The sequence below is a fragment of the Puma concolor genome, chromosome B3, assembly GCF_028749965.1.
Source record: "Puma concolor isolate L17-30 chromosome B3, mPumCon1.1.hap2, whole genome shotgun sequence".
In the NCBI taxonomy this organism is placed as follows: Eukaryota; Metazoa; Chordata; class Mammalia; order Carnivora; family Felidae; genus Puma; species Puma concolor.
In genome coordinates this window covers 40,035,202-40,060,184 of record NC_141672.1, presented here as the reverse complement: position 1 = coordinate 40,060,184, position 24,983 = coordinate 40,035,202, and the positions used below count along the sequence as shown (strand labels likewise).

Sequence of the window (24,983 nt, the reverse complement as noted above, 5' to 3'; positions counted from 1 at the left end):
CTAGGGAAAGAAATTATGGATTTAGGCTTTTGTTAACAAAGTAAGACTCAACAAAGAAAAAGATAATTACATTTGGCCTTATTCTTGTGTTTCTTAAGAAAAACAAAGGAACTTGATGTATCTATAGGCATTTGTGCAACACACAAATGCAGTATGATAGTGTTCTATTATTCATTTCCTATATTTTGGGCAAAGAAGATACATTTGGTATTCTGGAAAAAAGTTGGCCTTGCTTCTGTCCCAATTTATTTAGATAAATGTTTCTTCTACTTCCTTACATGGTATTTTCAACTCCCCTGAAGAATCAAACTTTATTCCATTGATTTTGTTTATGGAAAAATTATCATATTTAACCAGATTACCTCATGAGCTGATTTTTAGGCACAGTCTGAAATCTGTTTATTCTCAACTGGTATGGAGCTGGAAATCTGAAAAAAGTTTCCAGGGTGTAGAGGATAATTAGTTTGTCTTTGTTCTTATTCAGAAGTGATGTGAGTGACTTACAACACGTCTCTGCTGTGGAAACGAAGAGAAGGGAGATATTCTCAGCCAGTGTCTTGAAAAATTCTCCCTACATCTTGACTATGTTTACAGCTTCAAGTCCCGTAGTCCTCTTATAGTTAGCGTGAAAGTGGTCCCTAAACTAGAGTCCAGGGCTCCTCCCAGACAGAGTTCTCAGCCTGGCTGTGTATTAGAATTACCCTAAGAGCTTAAAGAACAAAAACAAAAACAAAAACCCTCTGGTACCTATCTATCATCTATCTTTTAACATTTTTAAAACGTTTATTTATTTATTTTGAGAGGGAGAGAGAGTGTGTGAGTGGGGAAGGGGCAGAAAGAGAGGGAGATAGAGAATCCCAAGTAGGCTCTCCACTGTCAGCACAGAGTCCTACATGTGACTTGATCCTATGAACTGTGAGATCATGACCTGAGCCAAAATCAAGAGTAGGTCACTTAACCGACTGATCCACCCAGGCACCTCTCTCTTCCTACGTTTCTTCCTTCCTTCCTTCCTTCCTTCCTTCCTTCCTTCCTTCCTTCCTTCCTTCCTTCCTTCCTTTCTTTCTTTCTTTCTTTCTTTCTACGTAAGTTTCAGACTTAAATGTGTATTTTATTGACCTGGAAGCCTTGTTAAAACAGATTGCTGGGCTCCACTCCTAAGTTTCCAATATAGTAACTCTGGATTGCTGCTGGAAAGTTGACATTTCTAACAAGTTCCAGTTGATGTTGAGGCTCCTGTGCTTCCTGTCCTTCTCTCTACCTCTGCAGGTGAGAGGCAGGTCTGCATATAGAGTGACAGTCACTTCTTAGGCAGTCCTGTCCTGTCACTGGGCAGTGAGGACATGGCCTCATTAAGATATCAGACCTGGGCACAGTGCTGCCTTAGGGCTATAGCTGATTGCTCTCCCCATTTTTCTCCCCCAGGAAATTTCCCCTCGAGAGAAATATTGGTTCTAAAGCCAGGCAAAATCTCAATGCTCTACTCCAGTAATTTCTGGAAGGAATCCAGAAGGACCTTCTTTATGAATGTGGTATGTAAATGGATATAAAAAACAGAGATACTTTAAAAATATTTGCCTGGCAACTTATAACCTTCACAAAAAAAGAATGTAACAAATAGAACGAAAATATCCTTATGTCCAGACAACATGCTAAGGGCCGATTCCCGAGGAGGAATGGAGAATCAGAGGACCTCAGCTTTGTGTTCAGTGAGTTGTCATGAAATGGTATGGAACTTGTGATCTTCAAACTAAATTCCCTTGGGCTATTCATATTTTTATTTGTATAATTCAGGTTATATGATCTTTAAAACATTGAAGAAAGTGGGAGGAATTGTAATAGGAAAAAAGGAGGAGAGACTAGCAGGAAAAAAATGCTGTTAGCATGAACAGCCCAGTTATTATATAAAGTGGTGGTACTTAGGTATTTGAACGATGTTTCTCGATTGCCTCATTAACAAGTGCTCCAGATTATTTTGCGTTTCTAAATCCCAGTGAAGTATTTTTTTTCTTTTTCTTCCATTTATGTCATTTGTTTCATTACTGATATTTCTCCTTATGAGTCTTTATTATTGAAGCCATTGCTATCTGTTTATGAGAATAGTTTCTGAGGAACAGCTAGGCATGTTGGGGCATTGTTGGGAATATGTAATTATATTACACCCCAGAAATCTCAGGCAAGTCTCAAGTGGATGGGTCTTTGTGGCTGTTGTTGATGGACATTTAACATTTGGCTTCATAAGGGAAACATCTGGTCCCCATCTGGTTGCTCCTGGTTTACTGGTTGAACTTGTGCCATTTTTGTTGGTCCATTCACAAGCTGATTGTTGCTACCCACAGGCGACCTCGGCCAGTGGCCATTCCCTCCCTTCTACTTTTGGTCAGTAACTTGTAGTTTGTTTTTTTCCCCATCTACCTACCCCAGCAGCAATTTCCACTCTGTGCCAGTGCCCAGGATAGAAGGAAGAGAGAACAGGGAGAGGAAAAATCAAATGCAGGGCCTTAGCAGGTGAAGGCTGGAGCTTCTGGAGACAGTTACTTGAGCTGTTCAGGATTTAGCATATTTAGGATTTAAAAGAAAATCGCTTGACTTTGAGTGAAAATGGATTTGTTCTTGAGTAAAATGATTTCCAATTCTAAGGATTATTTTTAAAAACTTACAAATAATGGCAATTAAAAAATATAGACCAACTAAAAGTTGGAAAATTACTCCTTTGCAACCATCACAGTAACAATTGATTCCTGCAAGAATCATCCATGGATGCCAAACTATTGTGTGAAAACTCGAAGACCAGAATATTTACCTTCTTGGAGAATTTCCCCACAGGGGACTTATTAATTGCAAAGCGAAGATGGTAATTTTATAGTAGAGAAACCTGGGGGTTCACCACCCTATCCAAATAATCAAAGTTAATATCACTGGTAATGGGGCAAACTGATATCCTGTGCTTCCTGGTACGAAGCACTGAGAGTACTTGTGCCAAAAATGTATAATCTGGTTCTAAGCAAGAGGAAATACCAGACAAACCCAAATCCAGAGACATTTCACAAAAGTCTATAGCATGAACAATGGCTGAGACACTATTCCAGATTGAAGGAGACGAAAGAGACAAATGCTATGGATGATCTTGGATCAGATCCTAAACTAGGAAAAAATGTTACAAAGGACAATATTGTGATAATTGGTGAAATTTTAATACAGTTTGTATATTGAATAATAGTCTTATAGCAAAGTTAACTTCCTTAAATATGCTATTTTTATTGTAGTTTGGAAGGGAATGAGCTCATTCTTAGGGGAAACTGAAGTATTTACTGGTAAGGGGACATAATGTCTGCAACCAAATCTCAAAAGGTCTAGGAGAAAAATATGTACATGTGTGTGCATTTATATGTATATGTGTGTTATACAAAAAAGGTAAAGGGCACATGACAAATTTTTAACATTTGGGAAATCTAGGAGTGCTTTGTACTATTCTTGCAAATCTTCTGTTAAAAAAAGAGAGAAAAAAACCCCAACAACTTACAAATGGCAATGCTAGTTCTAGGCAGTATGGTCTAGTACCATTGAGTTTACTTTTTGAATAAATCGTGTTGAAAGACTGAATTCTGAACTCCTAATTTTGGTTTTAGATCATAACCTTAACAAGACTGTTTATTATAGAAAATTTATATACATGAAAAAGAAGAGAGAATGGTGTAATAAACCCCCATGCACTCATTATTTTTTTGGCAATTTGTTGCATCTGTCTCCCCACTACTTTTTTGGGAGGAGGTATTTTAAAAGCAAATTCAAGGGGTACCTGGGTGGCTTAGTTGGTTGAGAGACTACTCTTCATTTTGGCTCAGGACATGATCTCAAGGTTCATGGGATCAAGCACTATGTTGAGATTCTCTCTCTCTGCCCCTCTCCGGCTTGCACGTGCTCTCTATCTCAAATAAACAAAAACTTAAAACTCAAGAAATCATGTCACTTTAACCACTGATGCCTCAGTGTGCCTCTGTGTACACTTTTCCCCTCCCATAACGCCCACGCTGCTAGTGCACTTAGGAAAAGTAACAATTCTGCAGTAAGAAAGGATAACATTTGGATATTGTTATTGTTACAGAATAGTAACCAGAGTTCTGAGAAATGTATCAGTTTGACATATATGGGTTGTACACTTGTTTTAAGTTTGAAAAGCTTACTAAACCTGGTAATTATAAATGGTGTAGAAAAAAGGATCTGAGAAGCTGGTTGTTCTTGTTGTGTTTTCCAAACTCCTCCTCCTGATTTTGTTTTTGTTTCTTAATTTTTTTAAATGTTTATTTATTTTTGAGAGAGAGAGAGAGAGAGCGAGCAGTGGAGGGACAGAGAGAGAGAGAGAGAGAGAGAGAGAGAGAATCTGAAGCAGTCTCCAGGCTTCAAGCTGTCAGCACAGAGCCCAACACGGGGCTCCAACCCATGAACTGCTAGATCATGACCTGAGCTGAAGTTGGACACTTAACTGACTGAGCACCCAGGCCCCCCTCCTCATCCTCCTGTTTTTAAACCAAGAATTAAACTTGAAGAAAACATGAAGATAGGCATGAAGACCCTATTCTAGACTGATTTACCTATTTGATGTTACCCTATTGAAACATTCTGAAAGTCAGAATGGCTAACGTCATACTGAATGAGGAGAAGTCCATATGTTTTAAGTTCAGTATGGCAACTTTGATTTGGTAAGCCCAGAGAAGCCTTTTCTTGCTGAACTGAGTCTCTAATGTTTTGTATAGAAATGGGCTAGATCTCTTGGGAGGAATAAGCCTCTTCCTGTATATGGTAGATTTGGATGACATTTGTTCTTTTAGGTCACTAGGATGTTATTTAGTTATAAACTATTATTTAACTCTTATGGGTTTATAAAAAGATGCCCATTATGCCATTTAACAGTGATTATGTATATATTAAAATGATGGTAAAACTCACTGACAGCTCTTTCTAATAAACTAAGGAGATATCTAAAGTATATATTGCAAATAAAATTCTTATACACAGATATTATACTCCCAGTTACAGATTATGCACATCGGATTTTAGGCAGTTTAAGTTTATGCATACATACCATTTACAATAGATTTTCTTAGAAAATAAGAGTATAGTATTCCTGAGAGTTCTAATTTTAGGAATGCAATAGGCCACATTTTGTAGTTTGATTTACAGTGAAATGAAGGTTAAGTGACATAAAATGATTTTATCCACTCTATGTGAAAATTACCCTGGCTTACGTACTAATATATTTATGTACTATTTCATTTTATTTTTTTTAACTTTTGTAATGTTTATTTATTTTTGAGACAGAGAGACAGAGCATGAGCGGGGGAGGGGTAGAGAGAGAGAGGGAGACAGAATCCGAGGCAGGCTTCAGGCTCTGAGCTGTTAGCACAGAGCCCGACATGGGGCTTGAACTCACGAGCCATGAGATCATGACCTGAGCTGAAGTTGGATGCTTAACCAACTGAGCCACCCAGGTGCCCTATGTACTATTTTAATTATAATCTATTAACCACTCAAAATTAGATTTTCAATTGACTTAGCTCAATAGATAATTGAAAACGTTGATAAACTCGGTGTGGTGGTGGAAGAAGGTACAGGCTTAGTTTCAGAAGAGCCCAAGTTCTGACCTCTGGACCTAACACTCACTGCCTGCGTAACCTCAGGTAAACTGTTTAACTTCCCAGAGCTTTGTCTTACTCCACTTTGAGAAGTTGCAAAAATTAAATGAGATGGTGAACATAGTAGGCATTAAATGTCTCCTTATCCTCTACAAGATTCCCATAGCATGTGCCTCATGTTACAGGAATAATCTGTCCTTTAGAAATGGAGTCCCTGGTCACTGATTCCATTTTTCCTTGTGACAAATACAAAATGAAAACTAAATTACCTTTAGAAATGTAAGACTCTACAGAAGAGAGTCTAGGAGAAATCACCCAAAGGTAGAGAGCTCAGATTTAAAATAAAGTATTCAATCATGGTGTTTTCTTTCCCAAGTCTTATCATTTTGCACAAGTGTGCTTGCAGCATTTTTGGGAGCATGTGGGCATGTGGTACATGTGCACACATACACTTTTTAATAACCTCAGGAGAGTTCAGTGATGGGCTCTCACAGGTGCCACAACAGCTATCTCTTGTATGGGAGATCCAAGAGGGCTCTGGGGTCCTCTCTGCTGACTTGCCTCTGGTGACCCCTTTGGGCTTTGTAGTTTTGCCCCTCACTTGGGCATGGCTGATAGGTGGCTGTCATACTGAGTGGATGCTGTTTCAGGGTGTCTCCCCAGGGTTTGATACCTGCTGGCTCTGGAGTCTTATAAAAGCCTGTCCAATGATGTCGATAAGCCTGAGGAAATTTCGGTTTTCCCATTATCGAGCTTTAAAAGGGTGTAATCTTCTGATAAGGTCCATAATGACCTCATCCGCCTGATGTCTCTGCTGCTCCTGATCTTGGACATCCAGGTTCTAAGAGTAGCCTTTCTCTGTCTCATACTTCTACTCTGGGGGACCCTCCCACTGTCCATCTTGATATTCCCTGTTTCTCTTGCATTGCAGCCCATGCTCTAACTCTCCCTATGAGCCAATCTGTTTTTTTTTTTTTTCCTTCCCTTTCATTTTCCTTTGAACTTTGGCTGAACCACACTAGCCCTGTCAACCTTAGGTTTGTAGAGGCCTCTGCAGCTAGGCTGCCTTTAACAGCCTTCCCCTGCTTCTCCATTGTCAGAAACTAGAGGATAGTCCTTCACCTCTCAGACTCTACAATCCTATCCTCAGACTTTTTAGAGGCACAATTATAATGTCCTCCTTGACTGGTCTATTAGCATAAAATCAATTGTTAGATTTTAGTGATGATAATTACAATATAATTATAGTTATATATTGTTTTTCATTGTGCTCCCCCTTTATTTGTTATCTATTGCTGTATAACAAATTACCACAAACTTACTGCCTTAAAACAATACATCCATCTCACAGCTCTTTTAAGTCAGGAGTCTGGGTGGGGCTTCTGGGAGTTGGGAGTCTGCAAGGCTGCATTTAAGGTGTCAGGCAGGGCTACGTTCTCATCTGAAAGCCTGAGGCTTGATTAGGGAAGGATCTACTTCCAACCTTACATTGGCATACTATTCCCGTATCACATGTTGGCAGGACTCAGACCCTTGCAGGCTCATGCACTGAGGATCTCCATTTCTCATCAGCTGGAGGCCACTCTTAGGTCTTTAATACACGAACCTCGTTAGTATGTCCACTTGCTTTATCACAGCTAGCAAGGGAGGGAGTCTTCTAGCAAGACAGGTATTAAAATCTTAAGTGATAGAATCATGGAAGTGACATCTCATCACCATTGACATATTTTATTGGTTAGAAGCAACTTACAGATTCTGCCTGCACTCAGGGGTGTGAGTACCAGGAGGGGGGACAGTTGGAGACCATCTGAGACTCCATCTGCCATATTCCCTGTGAAACTTTTAGCATCTACTTCAATTAGCTTTTTGCTTGGAGTATCACATCCCTTTTCATTTCATTATTATTTTTTTATGTTTATTTTTGAGAGAGTGAGAGTGTGTGTGTGTATGTATGTGAGCAGGGGAGGGGCACAGTCTTCTTCGGAGACACAGAATCCGAAGCAGGCTCCAGGCTCTGAGCGGCCAGCATAGAGCCCAATGCGGGGTTCGAACTCACAAACTGAGAGATCATGACCTGAGCCGAAATTGGACACTTAACTGACTGAGCCACCCAGGCGCCCCATCCTCTTTAAAACTTTAGATAACATTGGGGTGGTAAAGCCTGAAATGATAATTGCCCCTCTCAGAAAAGAAATTGTTTTCCTCCCTCCTACCAGAGATGTTTTTTGCTGGAGGAATGATGGTAGAGCGAGGAAGGGTACTATTTGGTCTCGGAGTGGAGTTACTGAGGAGGTTGTGTCTGAATGGGATGCTGCTGAGGGGAGCAGAAGACTGTATGCTGTGTGAATTAATTTTATGAAAACTTAAAATTTTAAAAATTGAAATGCTCAAAATGTCTCATTTTTGGAAAAGTTAACAAACGAAGGAAGTAAAGGCCAGAGCTATGAAATTAGGGTTGAAAGTCGGTGAAGGTCCCAGAGTGAGAAAACTAAGGGGGACGAGAACACTATCAAAGAGAAGCTGTTTTGTCATGGGGGTAAATGGATTCTATTAAGGTGCCTTGTTAATGTGGGAAGCGTTCTAAGGGGGTAGGAGGTTATTTAAGGTTTAAGTGTCTATCTGTGTTGCATTCGTGTAAATGATTTTATCCATCTCCAACTACTGTTTTTGACTTAGAGGAGGGCAGATACCCAGACACTGGACGGATCCTGACTGCTGATAATATTGCTGTGTGCAACAACAAACTGCAAGCTAAATTCTTGCTTTAAAATTGACTCTGAGTTTAGAGTATGGGACGACCCTGCAGAGGTTTTTTTTCAGTGGCAAATGTTGATTTTTGTTGCATGTCCCTTTCTTGAAACTCTCAGCATCTTGATTTTTTGGTTGCTACTTACTGCCTGAAAGTTATTCTATCATAAAAGAGATGTAATCATGGCCGTTACTTGTAATCAAAATAAGACTATCCTACTTTTAATAAATTGAGTTGGATCCTGGAGACAAACATTTACATTTTTATCTGCTAAAATGAGCCTATATAAAATGAATAGAAGGGAGGAGTCTGAAATTATTTTCTTAAAAGGGATTTCTCCCACATTGTGGCCCAAATCACAGGCTGTTTTGTCTTTGGAGTATTTACAGACTCTCCAATAGATGCAACTGTCCAATAGATTCTCAACAGAATCTGTTGCTCATTTTATCTCTACCTCTTAAGGTTTCCCCCCCCCTTTTTTTTTCACCTCTTGCTAGTCTATATGTTCTTTGAGGGACAGATCTACTTTTAGGTATATTTCTTCAATTTTGTCACTCTACTGAATAAACATGGTGCCTTACATAGAGTGACCACTCACATGGTTGCCAAATTCTGTTTCTCTACTGCGAGACTTCTTTTTCTTGGATTTCCTTCTTTGCTTCAGTAGTTCTCAAAGTGTGGACCTAGCAGCCAAGGTGGGGGAGGTCCCTGAGACTTCAGAGGGTCGGTGAGGTCAAAACTACTTTCACAATAATGCTAATACTGTATTTGTCTTTTCATTTTCCTTTTCTTGACTGCTCATCAGAATTGGCAGAGGGTACATAAGGAGCAGTGACCTCTTCACCCTGTGGCCAATGAATGTTGTGTCTGTGTATTCTGTTGCTCATCGTCGTAGTTCAGTTGTCCAAACTTTCCTGTGTCAAGGCTGATTTTGTGCATGGAGCATTCAGGGGTGTGCTCAGGACTTCCTACACAGATTTCAGGGTTTACTCTGTCTAGTTCCCTCTTCTCTGTAATCTTTGCCCCCCCTTCCCCGGCTGAGATGAGGTAGGGTGCTGTCGCTTTGCTATCCTTCCCTTGCTATAGTGTGGTGGTTGATAGTGCTCTCTTTCATGGTCTGTGGCCTCTGTGGTCACTGTGCCAGTGAAGGGAGGGAGGGCCGCTGCCTCTTTCCCGAGGTTACTTAGTGCAGAGCAGGGATGGTCAATGAGGCTCCACCCACCCCGTGTGCAGCACACCCTGGGAGGAGGAGGAGGAGTGCGGCCTGTGCTTTGTTAGTGTGGGGTGGGGATGGGCAGCAGGGCTCCTCCCCTCGGTCTCCACAGTGCTGGGTGAGGAGGCAGAGAGAGCTGGCTCTTTCATGGTGTTTGCTTAGAGCAGACTAAGTATATTAAAGGAGGTTCTGTGGGTGGCTTAGTCATCTGAGTGTCCGACTCTTGATTTTGGCTCAAGTCATGATCCTCAGGGTCATGGGGTCAAGCCCAGGGTTGGACTCCATGCTCGGTGTGGAGCCTGCTTAATATTTTCTCTCTCCCTCTCTCCTTCCCTCCCTGTCTCTCTCTATCTCCCCCTCCCTCCCACTCCCCCCTCCCTCCCTCTCTCCCTCTCTCTTCCCTCCTTCCCTCTCTCTTCCCTCCTTCCCTCTCTCTTCCCTCCTTCCCTCTCTCTCTCTCTCTCTCTCCCCCTCCCTCCCTCCCTCCCTCCCTCTCCCCCTCCCTCCCTCTCCTCTCCTTCCCTTCTCTCTCCCTCTCTCTTCCCTCCTTCCCTCTCTCTCTCTCTCTCCCCCTCCCTCCCTCCCTCCCTCCCTCTCCCCCTCCCTCCCTCTCCTCTCCTTCCCTTCTCTCTCCCTCTCTCTTCCCTCCTTCCCTCTCTCTCTCTCTCTCCCCCTCCCTCCCTCCCTCCCTCTCCCCCTCCCTCCCTCTCCTCTCCTTCCCTTCTCTCTCCCTCTCTCTTCCCTCCTTCCCTCTCTCTCTCTCTCTCTCCCCCTCCCTCCCTCCTTCTCTCCCTCCCACTACTCCTCCTCCCACTTGCTTGTGCTCTCCCCCTCTCTCTCAAGAAAAGGAAAAGAAAACAAAAGAGGTTCTGTCCTTTAGGGCTATCTTCTTCCAAGTCCTTTGGCTAGAGAGAACAGATTTCAGTTGGGGATGGTTGGCCCTACAGGTGACTTTTGACAGTATCTGAAGACATTTTTTTGCTGTCACAAGTGGGAAGTTGTTACTGGTATCTAGTGGGTAGAGGTCAGAGTTACTGCTAAATATGCTACGGTACATAGAACACCCCTACCACCGCCATGAACAAAAAGGTATTGTCTAGTCCGAAATATCAATAATGCCAAGGTTGAGAACTCCTGATCTACAGAGACTGGACTTTTCTTACAGCTTTTTTTTTTTTTTTTTACATTTATTTCATCTTGCCCCCAAATGGAAGTCTCCTCAACATTTTAATATATTATGTTTTAGTTTGTTGGCATCTATTATTGATGAGAAATGTAATTTATAATTTACTTTTTTAGGGGCGCCTGGGTGGCTCAGGCAGTTAAGCATCCAGCCTCAGCTCAGGTCATGATCTGATGGTTTGTGAGTTTAAGCCCCACATCAGGCTCTGTGCTGACAGCTCAGACCCTGGAGCCTGCTTCAGATTCAGTGTCTCCCTCTCTCTCTGCCCCTCCCCCACTTGTGTGCATGCTCTCTCTCTCAAAAATAAATAAACCTTAAAAAATTACTATAAAAAATAATTTACTTTTAGATACATTATCTTTCCCCTTTGATTGATTTTAAGAGTTCTTTTCAGTTTCAATTTCATTATATGAATACATGTCAATTTTTTTTAGCCTTTTTTTTAGATTCACAACAAAATTGAGAGGTAGAAGGATTTCCTGTGTACTCTCTGCCCCCATATATACATAGTCTCCCCCATTATCAACATTATCTACCAGGATGGTACTTTTTTTTTTTTTTTAACAAAGATACATCATAATCATCCAAAGTCCATAGTTTACATTAGAATTCACTCTTGGTGCTACACATTCTGTGGGTTTGGACAAATTTATAATGACATGTACCTACCGTTACTTCATACAGAGCATTTTCACTGCCCCTCAAATTCTCTGTGTTCTGCCTATTCATCCCCAACCCCCAGCAACCACTGATGTTTTTGCAATTTTGCTTTTCCAGAATGTCATGTAGTTGGAATCATACAGTGTGTGGTCTTTTCAGATTGGCTTCACTCACTTAGAAATATGTATTTAAGTTTCCTGCGTGTCTTTTCATGACTTGATAGCTTATTTCTTTTTAGTGCTGAATAATATTCCATTATTTGGATGTATCACAGTTGATTTATCCATTCACTAGTAAATACAATTTGGTTGCTTCCAAGTTTTGGCAGTAATGCATAAAGCTGCTATACACATTTTTGTGTGGACATAAAATGTCCATAAAATGTGGACATAAAATGTTTCAACTTATATGAGTAAATATCAAGAAGCACAATTGCTGGATTGTATGATAAGAGTGTGTTTAGTACAGTAAGAAACCACCACACTGTCTTCCAGAGTGGTCGTACCATTTTACATTCCCACGAGCAATGAATCAGAGTTCCTCCTGCTCCACATCTTTGCCTTGATATTGTCAGTATTCCAGATTTTGGTCATTCTCAGAGCTGTGTAGTGGTATCTCATTGTTTTAATTTACATTTCCCTGATGAGATATGCTATGCTATAAAGATATGCATCTTTTCATATGCTTATTTGCTATCTGGATATTTTAAAATTGGGTTTGTTTTCTTGTTTTTGAGTTTTAAGAGCTCTTTTATACTTTGGACAATAGTCCTTTATCTTTATAAATGTGTTTCTTGCAAATATTTTTTTTTCCTAGTCTTTTCCTTGTCTTTCAATTCTCTTGATCTTGTTTTTCACAGAGCAGACATTTTTAATTTTAATGAAGTCTAGATTATCAATTATATCACAAATCCTGTCTTTGCCGTTGTATCTAAAATGAAATCATCATACCCAAGGTCATGTAAGTTTTCTCCTATGCTATCTTCTAGGCGTTTTAGTGTTTTGAATTTTATGTTTTGGTCTGTGATCCATTTTGAGTTAATTTTTGTGAAGGGTATAAGGTCTGTGTCTACTTTTTTTTTTTTTTTTTTTTTTTGCATGTGAACGTCTAGTTGTTACAGCACCGTTTGTTGAAGAGACGGTCTTTGCTCCATTGTGTTGCCTTTGCTCCTTCATGAAGATCAATTGACTCTACTTAAGGGTGTCTATTTCTGGGCCTTTATTCTGTTCAATTGATGTCTTTATCTCCTCTCTCACTGATACCACACTGTTAGATTACTGTAGCTTTACAGTAAGTCTTAAAGTTTCCAACTTTGTTCTTCTTCAATATTGTGTTGGCTAATCTGGTCTTTGGCCTCTCCATATAAACTTTACAATCATTTGTCAACATCATTAAGTTATTTAACTTGCTCAGATCTTTTTTGAAAAAAAAATTTTAATGTTTATTTTTCAGAGAGAGGGAGAGAGAGAGAGCGCGAGTGGGGGGCGGTGCAGAGAGAGAGGGAGACACAGAATCTGAAGGAGGCTCCAGGCTCTGAGCTGTCAGCACAGAGCCTGACACAGGACTAGACCTCACAAACTGAGAGATCATGACCTGAGACAAAGTCAGACTCTTAACCGACTGAGCCACTCAGGCACCCCAACTTGCTGGGATTGTTGTTAAAATTGCACTGAATCTACAGATCATGTTGGGAAGACCTGATATCTTGACATTATTGAGTCTTCTTATCCATGAACGTAGAGTATGTCTGCATTTGTTAATTCGTCAGAATTTTGTAGTTTTTCTCACATAGATCTTGTACATATTTTGTTGGATTTATACCCAAATTTAAAGTATTTTTGGGTAATTATTTTTATTTTGTTCAAGACATTTTAATCTCAATGCTCATGTCTCTAATTCTGGAAAGTTCTTTGTTATTATCTTTGAGTATTAAGTTCTTCCTCAATCCCTCTCTTCTTTCTTTCTTAAACCTTGTTAGACTGATACACATTGAAGCTTTATGTGTTTCATGCCTGTCAACTACCCATCCAGTCATACCCATATTCTTTCTCTCTCTCTCTCTCCCTCTTTTGTAATTCCTTCAGATTTATTCTCCACTTCAGCAATGTCTACTCTGCTATTTAACCTATCAAGGGTTTTTCATTCCAGTGATGGTAATTTTCATGAACATTTGGTTACTTGAAAAAATTCTCTTTTCCCATAGTATCTTATTCCTGCAACATGTTATCTAAGTTATCTTAAAACATTATTATCTATAGTTTCCACTTCTTGAAATGTCCATTTTGGTGTCTGCTGATTAACCCTGATGGTGATTTATTTCTTTATGTGGTCTTTGATATTAATTTTGCTAAGTCATCTTTGGTGAGAGTTTCCCATAAACCCTGAGATGAAAAAGAGTATCTGAGGACAGAGATTTTCATGTCAAGTTTACTAAACCCCTAGGGATTTTAGTGGTCTTGCATCACTTTTTATATTAACTATTCATCTGAGGTTCTTAAGCTGTGAATGTAGAAGAAAACTTACACCCTCTGCTTTGTGTAAGCTTAGGATTTCTAGTTCTGATGGGTGATTTGGTTTTTTAAGACTCAAGGTCTAGGGCACTAATCAAACATCTTTGCTCTTTCTTTCGGCGAGTAAGCAGGCTTTGTACAGTCTTATTTTTCACTTGCAAGAGTTCCTTAATGTGTTGGACTTCACTCTGGTCAGGGAGGTGTGGATGGAGCTTCAATACCAGTTCTTCCTTGTATAGACTCACTGCCCCTAAATCTGAGATTAAAGCCAAGTGCATTGCTGAGGCTCTGGCTTTGATTTTCTTTGGTTTTTGGAATCTGTGGAACATTTGCATTTTGGAGCTCACCTATGTAATTACCTTTAGTTTTTCAGTTGTATTTTTTTCTGGAATTCTGTGTGCTTGTAGTCAGAAGGGCACATCCATATCAGTTCTGTATACTGTGGCCAGAGTCCTGAATTCACATTTGAGGTAGATCACTCATCCATACATCCAGTTGTATTGGCATATAAATACTCTTTGGTGCTCGCTTTTTTCCTTTGAAATGATTTATTAAACACATTGCTATATTGAAATTACCTATTATTTGAAAAAGCAGTATTTGCTCTGTGGTATTTGCTGTATTAATATGGTAGCATATATCCTAGCATCTCTGTAAAACTGGGCATGTGTTTGGTGATGTCTTTCTATTTTCAAAGCATTTGCTTTTGTTTCTTGAAGGCCTTAAAGAAACCTACCTTTAATAAATCCTGATTCTTATCTCCATTTAGCATATGAAGATACTGAGATTAAGAGAAGTTGTTACGTTATTTGCTATCAGAAATGATTTTTAGTGAAGGAGGAAGTGTGATTTATATCTTCACTGGTGTTAAAAATCAGTTAATGGATTGGCACTTTGAATAGGACTGAGTAAGTACAGTAATAAGTACAACACGGACCCAGCTTTTCACTTTATAGTACATAGTGAATGTTGTCTCATGGAAGATGATTATTTTATAATTTAACAATCACCTTTTTTTTAAATGTTTTATTTATTTTTGAGAGAGAGAGACAGATTATGAGTGGGGGGGGGGGCAGAGAGAGAGGGAGACACAATCTGAAACAGGCTTCAGGCTCTGAGTTGTCAGCACAGAGCCTGATGCGGGGCTTGAATTCATGAACTGTGAGATCATGACCTGAAATAAAGTCAGATGCTTAACTGACTGAGCTTAACCAGGTGCCCCAACAATCACCTTTTAGTGGACATTAGTGGTTTTTAATACAGTAAAACCTTGGTTTGTGAGCATAATTCATTCCAGAAACATGCTTATAATCCAAAGCACTTATATATAGCAAAGTGAATTTCCCTGTAAAAAATGATGGAAACTCAGATGATTTGTTCCACAACCCCAAAACATTCATATAAAAATGATTATAATACTGTAATATAATATAAAATAACAAAATACAAATTATAAAGAAAAATAAACAAGTTAATGTGCACTTACCTTTGAAAACCTTTGTGGCTGGTGTGAAGGAAACAAGAAAGAGGAGGGTTATTGTGTAGGATGACTTTCAATATCACTAATGGAATCATTGCTATCTGTTGGCTCAGTGGAGCCTTTTTCTGCATGGGGGCCATTGTATATGCTCGTACGGATGTTGACTACAGTATTAATAAACTGTGTCATATACTGTATTTAATGTAACTGGCAATAAGGCAGCAGAGGAAAGGGTCTGTATCTGCAGGCAGCCTGACCTAGAATGAAGCAAAGCATTCTTAAGTTTACTCTTGGGTGGAAAAGCAAAGGACTGTCCATAGGTGCTTTGAAGTGACAAAAATACACTAGTGCCAGTTGTGGGCACCTTCCAACGTTCTGAAAAATCAGTGATCTTTGCCAAACACTGCAGCCTGAGATCAAGCATCTGAGCATGGGAGACAAACACCCACAATCCCTCAGCAAGAGAGAAACAGAGAGGGAGAGAACTATTGGCTCAGTTGTGATCATGTGACATTTGGTGTCATGTACCACTCGTATCGCAAGGCATCCCTCGTTTATCAAGTTAAAATTTATTAGGAATGTTTGCTCATCTTGCAGAACACTCACAGAACAAGTTACTGTCAATCCAAGGTTTTACTGTAATTAGAAAAATAGTGCCATGAATATAACTGAATTTATCATTTAATACTGTCTCATTATTTACTCCCAGGTGTGGAACTGCTGAATCAAAGGATGTGCTCGTTTGATAATTTGATGTTGCCAAACTTTCCTCCAAAAAGATTGTACCAACTTGTGCACTGGCAATGCATTGATGACAAAATCTAGCAAAACTTTTCTACAAAAATAAATTTCAAACTGTAGATAATCTGACAAAAATTTTCTCAGCCTGACTCACAGACATGCATTCTATCTCTCCCAATTTATCATCCTCCCCAGGTTAGTGAGATCTACTTTTGGGGGTCTAAAACACTGTTTTGCAAACTCTGGTCACTGGACCAGAGCATTAGCATCCCCTGGAACTTGCTAAAAATGTGTGGTTAGGTTTCCCTCCAGACCTTTTGACTGGGGAGCGTGTGGAGCTCAGCGATCTGCCTTAATCACTTACAGGTGGTTCTGACACAGGCCAAGTTTGAGAACCACTGGGCTAGAAGCCACTTCTTATGTAACTCAGAGGCCAGCTCCAGTTCTTGACTCCCACATCCTTCTTCATTCAGGTCAAAGAAATTGAATTCCTGAGCCTTGACTTACCACAGTTTCTTCCAGCTTTTCATTCCTGCTTCTCAGTATCTCTTGGTAGTGCGGTTTGACAGCTGATGGAGGGCTCTTGTGTCTATATTGCACTGACCCAGATGAGGAACTGAATCCATTTTTCATAATTAATGCAGACACGTATAATCCATTCACTTGAAAGACATTTGGATGTGTAAAAACTGCAGGTTGGTGGTTGTTTGGGGCAATGAAGAAGTCTGTATCCCAGGAACACAAACAAGCTTAAAATGGAATGTTAGATATGCCCATGTTAAAACCCTTTCGCCTTTCCTTCTGCACCCTCTCATTTTTTCCTCTTCCTCCTGTTGGTTGTTTTTTCTTTCTTTCTTTCTTTCTTTCTTTCTTTCTTTCTTTCTTTCTTTCTTTCTTTCTTTCTTTCTTCATTTTTTGCAATAGAGTAAGAAATCCCATTTGTTTCCTTGTCTTCTGTAATAACCAGGGTTTTTATTGCAGGCAATAGAATCTTCTCACCTACTTTGAGAAAAAAGGGATTTTACTACAGAGTATATGAAAGCTTTCAGAATTATGTGAGGGTGCCAGGGAAATAAGATTATTTTTAGCCACTCAGTCACAGGTAACATATATCCTCATTTATTTATGTCTGTCCTTACTTCTTTCATTAGGATTTTCTAAATTTATTTGAAGACTTTTTTTTGTACTGTCAAATCAATATCCAATTAAATGTTTATTTTATCTCATGAATTCATGGCAATTTTCTTGTCTGTTGATTTTCCAGTCTCCCCTTGCAGGAGGTGCACTCACCCATGCTGACACGAGGGAGGGAAGAGGTTTGAAGGCATGGGGTCATGTGCAGTTGAAAGGTTCCCCTCAGTCACGCCCAATACTGAGGCCATTGATCCTGCCTTTGATGAAATGTTTGACATTGAGCTTGTTTTGCCTCTTTTCCTTTTCAGAGGCTCTGTCAGAGCCTTGGGATTCAGGGGGTTTCGGATTAGACCCTGTTCAGTTGTAACTTTTTGCTAGCAAGCAAGGCCAGACCTCTTTACAGGTGTTGATCCTCCATTGAACATGGCACGCTGATCCTGAGCCAGGGGGCCCTACATCTGAAAGATACTCAGGCCTCATTGTAAGGCTCATGGAGGGTCTGCCTCTATAAAATGGGAATATTAGGGGTGCCTGGGTGGTTCAGTCAGCTCCGTGACTGATTCTTGATTTCGGCTCAGGTCATGATCTCACAGTTCATGAGTTTGAGCCCAGCATCGGGTTCTGCACTGACAGTGCTGAGCCTGTTTGGTATTCTCTCCTTCTGTTTCTGCCCCTCTGCTGCTCATGCTCTTCTCTCTTAAAATAAATAAATACACTTAAAGAATGGGAATACTCATAATATGAAGATAAATATCTTTTCAGGAAGGTTCTCTAGGATCAGGCTTTCAAACTATCTTATATTAACTATCTCCCTGATTCTCCAACATCCTAGGTTTCCAAACTGGTATACATGGACTTTGACAGCATACTTCTGGTATACAGGGTCACTCTGCCACCTTGTGGTTAGGCTTGAGAACTGTGCTTTCCCAGATGTCTGCTTTTTCCTTACTTCCTTGTACCTTGCAAAACTGGAATTACTGGTCCCCCTGGCTTGTTTCTGCCTTTGCCTTTGTGGGCCAGTATGATTTGAAGATGCCTGTCATAGCACATATCAAAAGAAGAGTTTCTAGCAGTTTTAAACATATATGTGCAAGAAAATTTTATTGCCTGTGTAATAGCATCCTGGTAAGTAAGAAGGGCCAATGAAAAATAACAACAACAACAAAATGACTCAGGTCATGATCTTACAGTTCATGGGATAAAGCCCCAAGACCCATCCGACTAGCTTCAATACCATGGCATATTCAATACCATGGCAACGTGGAGCCTGCTTGGGATTCTCTCTTTCCCCCTCTCTGTGACCCTCCCCTGCTCTCACACGCATGCTCTCACTCTCTCTCAAAATAAGTAAACTTTAAATAAATTTTTTTTGTTTATTTATTTTTGGGGGAGAGAGAGACAGAGCAAAAGCAGGGGAGGGACAGAGAGAGAGGGAGACAGAGAATCGGAAGAAGGCTCCAGGCTCTGATCTGTCAGCACAGAGCCCAATGTGGGGCTCAAACCCACGGACTGTGGGATCATGACCTGAGCTGAAGTCAGACACTTAACCGACTGAGCCACCCAGGTGCCTCTCAAAATAAATAAAAAGAATGAACCAATGTTTTGTTCCGAAGCTGTTTTGAGGACGTTCTGAGTGTTCTTGTAATTTTCCTGGGGATTTGAATGAATGCTGTGTAGTAGGTATTAATTTTAGATTGCAATATTATCATTGTTTTAGGTCACATTCCCGTATTTCTCTAAATTACATTGAGTTAGTTGCCTAGCTGGAGGGAAAATTCAATCTCAATCATTACTAGGGTAACTTTGTCCATTCCCTGGGCTCATGTAAGAATCCCAGGCTAATGCAGTGTCACAAATTTGGTATAGCGCCCAGTCTGCTGTCCATAGTCGGCTCCATCATGACACTTGCACAGTCTGATATGCTGTGGCTTAAGACTAGAACAGCATCAAGGCCAAGTCAGATGACACTCCCAGCTGCTTACACCACTGGCCACTCTGGTGCATAGTGTCCATTCACTGTAGGCTTTCTGGAGTGGTCCCTCCCACCACTTATGCAGGCACAGAGGGAATGAGGTGTGGGTTTTCTGAGAGTACAATCCCCTACACTCAGTCTTTTCTTGGACTTCAAGAATATCCATTTCTATTCCTTTTTGACATTGGCTTTCTTCTACAAACCACTGTCTAAATGGAAACTTTCACGGATACCTTGCAACTTCCATTTAAGACCCTGCCGTACTCAAGACCATTAAAAATCTCCATGAGATTTGGCCAAGGAGTCCAGAACTCCACACATACAGTTGTTTACCTTCGTGGGAGGGAGAAGGAAAAATGCTGATAGCGTTAGCAGCAGGAAGAAAGTACAGATTGACATCTCAATAAATCCTACTGCTCCATTGTGTTTAGTGTAGGCAACAGGTGTAAGGCCTCTGCAGGGCAAAAGCATCTCTCTTTACTTGGGTCGGCCCTAACCATTGAAAGGTGTTTGTTTATTGAGCTTTGCCCACAGGCTGAGCACTATATTCGGTTCTTGCAAGGGAGACCTCACAGTCACAAGTACATGATGCAAATGGGCACTATGTGCTAGGAGGGCGTGCATCCTGAGTTGTGCAGAAGTGCTGAAGGAAATGATAGCTCCGTTGATGGAGCAGCAAAAGTTGTCAAAACGTCAAAAATGTCACAGGAGATGACATTTGAATGGGGCCTGGAAACACCACAGGAAGTGTCTGCATGGTGGGAAAGAAGTGAGGCACCTCGGCACCCAGAGGCAGTGGTACTGGCTAGAGCACAGGTGGCACCGACTGGAGCACTGGAAGTGCTGAGTTGATCGCAGGAGTGCTCATGCTCACGCGAGTTGTCTGGTGTGTTGGGGGAAGGGGGGAGTTGATCACAGGGAGTGTGCACTTATGAGTTATGGGGGTGGGGGTGGATCGTGGGGAGTGCACACATCTGAGTCATCTGGAGGTGGGGGCACAGTGAGAACAAGTGAGCTGGATTGGAGCCTCATCCCAGAGGACTTCATTTGCAGTACTAAGAAAATTTTAATTTATCTTTTGGGCCAGCAAGTCACAGTACATTTGCTGTTGCATTTGGTTCCTATGGGTTTACTTAGGGAAATGTGCCAGTCCCTCAGGGCTAACTGTGCTTCTGCTTTTTTCTCTCCTGTTCAAGAAACTGTAACTAAGCTGGGAGGGAGCCTTGTGGAACATAGTGGGGGGAGAGAGGACACGGAGGAGGGGAGGGAGAGGGAGAGGTGAGTTATCAGTTGTTGGAGCAGGCCACACAAGAGGTGTTCAGAGACTGAGCTTAGGCCATGTGATGTGTGGGGAACATATGGATGAAAGAGACAATGTGCAGACAGAATCCAGGGCTTATAGGTCTGAGATTTGATATATAGGGTGAAGGAGAAATGAAAGATTATACAGCTTTCAAGATTAGACAGATGGTTGGATGAAAATCTCATTGATACAGAAGGTAAGAGAAGAAACACATTTGGAGGTCAAGATAATGAGCAAAGGTCTTCAAAACGGCTGTGACAAGGTGGCTGGTTACTTGTGGATTAGTTCTAGCTGAGTGGTATAAAGGGAGCTGAAGCAGATGGACTAGAGTAATTAAGGGATAGAGGGAGCAGAGAGGTAGAGCCAGGGAATACAGGCCGTTCTGTCAAGGAATTCATACAAGAAGGTAAGGAGATGAGAGGGCAGCTTAGTATCTCTTGTTAAACGGGATATGTTCATAGGCTTGAGTATGTTCATAGGCTTGGGGGAAAAAGTCAGTGGAGTGGGAAAGACTGAGGATGTGAGAAACAAAGAATAATTAATGGTACAGTCACCCAACTGAGAGGAAGTCATCGGGTTAGGTTAGCCTTGTGGTTCCCTGCAATTTGGAACTAGTTTTGGGGACTAAGGGCCAATCTGGCTTGAGAATCTACTGAAATGGGGCAGAAATCCCTTGGGATCTCCCTGGGCTGAATGATAGCATGTGTAGGAAGTAACAGAAGGTCTCCTAGGCTTATCTGGAGACAACAGTTTGGCCTCCCAGACTCTCAGGATCCTTTTGGAGGGAGCCATCTGTAATTCAAGTTAAAAAAATCACAGGGCATCACTCAGCAGTCACTGTGCTGGGGACACACTTACAGCTGCATTCCAGGCTTTTGTTTTATGTCACAGAGAATGCTTGGGAGCTCCCCAGCTAACCTATTTTGGTTATAGGAAAAAGGAATGACTCGATTCTGTGTCATTGCTTTCATATTCAATACCATGTTATTAGGAGTGATGGAGAATTCCCAGATTAACAGTTTTTATTAAGTCCTTTGGAAATCTGAGTCTTGTTAATTTGAATTTTAAGTGATTATCTTTAAAACTAAAAAAATTGCTCTAATTTTTTTTTATGTCAACCCAGTAACTAGACGGCAAACACTTTGAAGAAAGGGGTTCTTATGTTTATCTCTTTTGTGTCCTCTACATCAGGTTCATTTGACAAAAATCTATTGCTTTGGTTTGGATGAGAAATGCCTCTATTTCTTCTGTTTGCTCTTGTATGTATTGGTGATAATTAATTAAACTGAATGTTCTTCTGATTACTCTTAAGGCCAACATCATGTCTTTTTGACTCTGTGACAGAGTTAAGTGGCAAAACTGGCTGTTATGAAAATGACAGTTGCTTGGAGGGATCATTTGAGAATTCAAGTCATTTTTTATTTGAAAGAAAGTTAATTAGGATCCTTTTTTTGTTTGTTTGTTTTGAGTCAAGTTGATACTATAAACAGAGTTCTATTGCTGTTGAATTACTGATGTTTTAATGTGCAAGAGTTTGACTTTTTACTGTTATTTACTTGTCCCAAACAAACACAGCTTTAAAGCCAGAAGAATGGAAATCATTTTGGGCTCTTGAATTACTGGGCCCTTTACAGGCTGGATATCTTTGTCTCCACTGCTATATTCAGTCAGGTTTTAGTTTGCAGTGGGAAGCCTACATTTTGCAAATAGAAAATTCAAACTTAGAGAACAAATGAGCTCCATAGGGGTTTACCTAGAATGTATAAATACTGTGGGTTATTTGTTTCTGCTTGCATAGCTGTGACACATACCGTAAATACCTCCCCACTCCCACCTCACTTGTATATAGAAAGGACTTTGGGAATCTTACTTTTCTTTGTCTCCTAGTAGTGATAATTCTAGCACCTTGGTTCTTACAACTCTTCCTTGGATTTTTCTCTCATCACACTTGCTGTTATAGGAAACAATAAGCAAGGTTATATGAACTATGAGTGCTTTATTGAATAAATATTCTTCTGAAAGGACCCAGATAAATTTATTGATTGCTAGCTTTGTGTCCACAAAGCTTGTCTCTTTTTAAAATTCATTAACTACAAATAACAAACAAAGTCCTTCCAAGTTAAGAGGCAACAGAGGTAGAGGGCACGTTGCACTGCCAGACTCTTTTCAATGCTATCTGAATCCAAGTTAATTTCCTTAGGAGAGTTAAAGGAACAAGCTTATCTTATGCCCCTTGGTGGATTAATTAAACTATAATTTTGTGTAGAACTACAGATGTTTATGTATATACAATAGGATAATTATCAAGCTATTAAAAACTATTATGCCAAATAGTTTACCATAAGAGTAGAGTGGTAATTATTTATTTATTTATCAATCATTATATCCAGGCAAGGTTTTTCTAACTCTTAATGTTTTTGGAGCAGAATCCAATAGATCCCATGGAGGAGATCTAGTTGTTTTTTTTTTTTTTTCCCTTGAATAAACTTCAGTGGTTTGAGTAAGTCTAAAACTGACACAGCTGAAAAAAAGACTGTCACAACTAACATATCAAACTAACACATGAACTTCATATCTTTCTACTCAAATACTATCTCCCAAATCCTCAAAGTAATGTGAAAAGAAAGAGCCAGGAATGTGTCTGGTATGGTTGAAGAACAGTAAAGAGGCCAGTGTACCTGGAATAGGGTGAGCAAAGAGGAAGGTGGGAGGAGGGGAGCCTAGATGATGGAGGGCCAGATGGACAGGTGAGAGCTAGTGGGAAGACTTTGGATTTTACTTTGAGAACCAAAGCTATAAAGGATTTTGATAACAGAAGTAATATGATCTAATATACATCTTAACAGTATTGCTCTGAGTTCTTTTTTGAGAATTGATTAAAGATGGATGAAGGGTGACACCCAGTTAGGCATAATGTAGCTTGTTTCAGTGGGTAGGAGTGGAAGTGGTGAGAGCTAGCAGATTTTGGAGAAAGACACACACACATTTGTACCTCATCCTCTCCCTCCCACCTCCAATATGATATATTATTATTATGAGAATAGGACTGATAGGAATGACTGATAGACTGAATTTGGGGCATGAGAGAAAGAGAGATAGCAAGAATCCTCTAAGGCTTTTGATGTGAGCAAATGGAAGGACGGAGCTGTCATGAACTTGGAGGGAAGATTGGAAAAAGTAGGTTTGGGCAGGTGGGGGTTGGAGGAGGGCATCAGGAGTCTAGTTTTGGAAACATGGAGTCTGAGGTGTCTTTTAAACATCCTCGTTGAGATATTGACTAGGCATTTGGATGTCTGAGTTTGGAGTTCAGGGGAAAGAGCTGGTCTCAGTTTAAAAATTTGAGAGTCATCAGCATTTAGGTGATATTTAAAGCCATGATACCAGCTCACATCCCCAAAGGAGTAAGCAAGCATAAGCACAGAAAGAGGTGGGCAAGCACCCAGAGTCAGGGAAGAGGATTAGCAAAGACTAAGAAGAAGCAATCAGTGATGTAGGAGAGGAAAAACAGGAGAGTTAATATTGTAGAAGCCAAGTAAACATCTGTTTCAAGGAAGAGAGAATGATCATCCATATCAAATGTGATCGGTTAGATAAGGATTACCTTTGTGGGGGTTCCTTTAAAAGCAGAACCTGCAGACAAGGTTCTAGGTACAGATATTAATTTGCAAGGTGATGCCGGGATTAGGAGCAACAGAATGGGGGAGGTGAGACTGTGGAGGAGGAATGCCAATAAAGGCTGTGTTATTGAGGTGACTGCTGTTCATTATGGTGGTCAGCTTCATGGAGACATCTGAGAAGGGTACAGAGTGCCACCAGAAAATCTATTCAAACAATGGGGAGCTAGGAGATTGATTGGTTGAGGGTTTTCTTGTGTTAACTCCCCTCTACTGTGCTTGGCAGTCTCCCATGGGAGAAGGCCTTGAGGCAGAAAAGCAGAGAGAAGTGAAGTGGGTGCTTGATAAGGAATGTTGTCAGTGAGAATAGAACTTTCTATCACAGCTGTGGTTGAGAACAGAGGTGGGACCAGGGAATGCGAGGTAGACCATCACAAGCGTCTGCTTCAAAGGCTGACTGCTGACTGTCAGATTGTACAAAGTAGGTGACTTTGACCTTGAGAAAGCTTTTGATGGAGTGGTGGGGTGAGCCTGATTGGAGTGGGTTAAGGAAAGGAGAAGAGGGACTGGACAAATTGTAATAGCATAAGAGGAGAGTGCATTAAAAGACTGCAGGGAAAGTGGGTTCAGAAAGATTTATTTATTTAAGGTGGGAGAAATCACAGCATTTCTACTGATAGGAGTTATTGGGTAGAGAGGACACTACATGTGATGAGAAAAATAGGAACTCATGGAACAGTGCCCTTGAGTGGGTGTGACTAGTGCATATATGTAGCATTGGCCTTAGATGG

The 24,983-nt window shown here is 40.6% G+C and overlaps 1 protein-coding gene across 1 annotated transcript in view; it reads left to right on the top strand.

The window, feature by feature from the left end:
* Positions 1-24,983, top strand: part of SYT16 (synaptotagmin 16) — a 260,696-nt gene that overhangs the window by 1,855 nt on the left and 233,858 nt on the right. The window lies entirely within an intron of this gene.